Here is a 3,920-nt window from a genome sequence, read left to right on the forward strand (position 1 = left end):
TGTGAGAACACAAAAGACCCTGAATAGAGAAAGCAATTTTGAGAAATAAAACCAGAGCTGGAGGTACCAGGGTCCCTGACTTCAGACTATTCTACAAAGCTACAGTCATCAAAACAGCTTGGTACTGGAACAAAAACAGAAACACAGATCAATGGAACACCATAGAAAGTCTAGAGATAAACCCACACATCTACGGTCACCTAATCTATGACAATGGAGAAGGCAATGGCACCTTACTCCCATACTCTTGCCTGGAAAATCCCATGGATGGAGGAGCCTGGTGGGCTGCAGTCCATGGAGTCACTGAGGGTCGGACATGACTGAGTGACTTCACTTTCACTTTTCACTCTCATGCATTGGAAAAGGAAATGGCAACCCACTCCAGTGTTCTTGCCTGGAGAATCCCCAAGGACGGGGGAGCCTGGTGGGCTGCCATCTATGGGATCTCATAGAGTCGGACACGACTGAAGTGACTTAGCAGCAGCAGCAGCAGAAATCTATGACAAACGATGTAAGAATATACAGTGGAAAAAAGACAGTTTTTCAATAAGTGATGCTGGGAAAACTAGACAGCCACATGTAAGAAAGTGAAATTAGAAACTCTCTAATACTATACACAAAAATAAACTAAAATTGGATTAAAGACCTAAATCTAAGACAGCATACTACAAAACTCTCAGAGGAAACCAAAGACACATCACTCTTTGACATAAATAGCAGCAAATTCTTTTTATCCACCTCCTAGAGTAATGAAAATAAAAACAAAAAAAAAGTATTAAACTTAAAAGCTTTTACATGGCAAAGGAAACTATAAATAAAATGAAAAGACAAACCACGGAATAGGAGAAAATATTTGCAAATAAAGTATCTGATAAGTAATTAATCTTCAAAATATACAACAGCTCATGTAGCTCAATATCAAAAAAAACAACCCAGTCAAAATATAGGTGGAAAACCTCAATAGACATTTCTCCAAAGAAGACACACAAATGGTCAAAAAGCACATGAAAAGATGCTCAACACCACTAATTATTAGAGCTAGACAAACCAAAACCACAATGAGGTATCACCTCACATCCATCAGAATGGCCATCAGAAAGAGAAAACAAATATCATATATTAATACATATATGTGGAATCTAGAAAAATGGTATAGATGATCTAATTTGCAAAATAGAAATAAAGACACAGAAGTAGAGAGCAAATGTATGTATAACAAGGGAGGAAGAGGGGGTGGGATGAATTGGGAGATTGGAATTAACATGACATATATAGACTGTTGATACTATGTATAAAATGGACAACTAATACAAACCTACTGTATAGCTCAGGGAATTCTACTCAGTGCTCTGTGGTGAATTAATTGGGAAGGAAATCCTAAAAAGAGGAGATATATGTAGACGTATAGCTGATTCACTTTGCCATGCAGTAGAAACACAACATTGTAAAGCAACTATACTTCAATTAAAGTTAATTTTAAAAAAAATTGGTGGAGGAGGATACAGAACTAATTTCCCCCATGAACACATCAAAAATGCACCTACACGTGGAAGAGTTTGAACTGAAAACTAACAGAAAACTGGCAGAAAAACATCTGTGTAATCAAGAAAGACATACACAGAATAGGGTATGAGGGGAAGAGAAGCCATTAAGTGGGGGACCTATGCTCCTGGAAGGGTATCAGTCAGTATCAGTTCAGTTGCTCAGTCATGTCTGACTCTGCGACCCCATGGACTGTAGCACACCAGGCCTCCTTGTGCATCACCAACTCCTGGAGTTTACCCAAACTCATGTCCATTGAGTCAGTGATGAGTCAACCATCTCATACTTGGTCATCCCCTTCTCCCACCTTCAATCTTTCCCAGCATCAGGGACTTTTCCAATGAGTCAGCTCTTAACATCAGGTGGCCAAAATATTGGAGTTTCAGCTTCAACATCAGCCCTTCCAATGAACACCCAGGACTGATCAACTTTAGGATGGACTGGTTGAATCTCCTTGCAGTCCGAGGGACTCTCAAGAGTCTTCTCCAACACCACAGTTCAAAAGCATCAAACTTCTGTGCTCAGCTTTCTTTACAGTCCAACTTTCACATCCATACATGGCCAATGGAAAAACCATAGCCTTGACTAAACAGACATTTGTTGGCAAAGTAACGTCTCTGCTTTTTAATATGATGTCTAGGTTGGTCATAACTTTCCTGCCAAGGAGTAAGCATCTTTTAATTTCATGGGCACAGTCACCATCTGCAGTGATTTTGGAGCCCAGGAAAATAAAGGCTGTCACTGCTTCCATTGTTTCCCCATCTATTTGCTATAAAGTGATGGGACCAGATGCCATGATCTCACTTTTCTGAATGTTGAGTTTTAAGCCAACTTTTTCACTCTCCTCTCTCACTTTCATCAAGAGGCTCTTTAGTTCTTCTTCACTTTCTGCCGTAAGGCTGATGTCATCTGCATATCTGAGGTTATTGATATTTCTGCCAGCAATCTTGATTCCAGCTTGTGCTTCATCAAGCCCAGCGTTTCTCATGATGTACTCTGCATATAAGTTAAGTAAGCAAGGTGACAATATGCAACCTTGATGTACTCCTTTCCTGATTTGGAACCAGTCTGTCGTTCCATGTCCAGTTCTAACTGTTGATTTTAACCTGCATACAGATTTCTCAAGAGGCAGATCAGGTGGTCTGGTATTTCCATCTCTTTAAGAATTCCCCATAGTTTATTGTGATCCACACAGTCAAAGGTTTTGGCATAGTCAGTAAAGCAGAAATAGATGTTTTTCTGGAACTCTCTTGCTTTTTCGATGATCCGGCGGATGTTGGCAATTTGATCTCTGGTTCCTCTGCCTTTTCTAAAACCAGCTTGAACATCTGGAAGTTCACAGTTCACATATTGCTGAAGACTGGCTTGGAGAGTTTTGAGCATTACTTTACTAGCGTGTGAGATGAGTGCAATTGTGTGGTAGTTTGAGCATTCTTTGGCATTTACTTTCTTAGGGATTGGAATGAAAACTGACCTTTTCCAGTCCTGTGGCCACTGCTGAGTTTTCCAAAGTTGCTGGCATACTGAGTGCACCACCTTCACAGCATCATCTTTCAGGATTTGAAATAGCTCTACTGGAGCTCCATCACCTACACTAGCTTTGTTTGTAGTGATGCTTTCTAAGGCCCACTTGACTTCACATTCCAGGATGTCTGGCTCTAGGTGAGTGATCACACCATCGTGATTATCTGGGTCATGATCTTTTTTGTACAGTTCTTCTGTGTATTCTTGCCACCTCTTCTTAATATCTTTTGCTTCTGTTAGGTCCATACCATTTCTGTCCTTTATTGAACCCATTTTTGCATGAAATATTCCCTTGGTATCTCTAATTTTCTTGAAGAGATCTCTAATCTTTCCCTTCTATTGTTTTCCTCTATTTCTTTGCACTGATCACTGAGGAAGGCTTTCTTATCACTCCTTGCTATTCTTTGGAACTCTGCATTCAGATGCTTATATCGTTCCTGTTCTCCTTTGCTTTTACTTCTCTTCTTTTCACAGCTATTTGTAAGCCCTCCTCAGATAACCATTTTGCTTTTTTGCATTTCTTTTTTTGGGGATGATCTTGATCCCTGTCTCCTGTACAATGTCATGAACCTCCATCCATAGATCATCAGGCACTCTGTCTATCAGATCTAATCCCTTAAATCTATTTCTCACTTCCACTGTATAATGATAAGGGATTTGATTTTGGTCATACCTGAATGGTCTAGTGTTTTCCCTACTTTCTTCAATTTAAGTCTGAATTTGGCAATAAGGAGTTCACGATCTGAGCCACAGTCAGCTCCTGGTCTTGTTTTTGCTGACTGTATATAACTTCTCCATCTTTGGCTGCAAAGAATATAATCAATCAGTCTGATTTTGGTGTTGGTCATCTGGTG

This window comes from Ovis aries, chromosome X (assembly GCF_016772045.2).
Source record: "Ovis aries strain OAR_USU_Benz2616 breed Rambouillet chromosome X, ARS-UI_Ramb_v3.0, whole genome shotgun sequence".
Taxonomy (NCBI): Eukaryota; Metazoa; Chordata; class Mammalia; order Artiodactyla; family Bovidae; genus Ovis; species Ovis aries.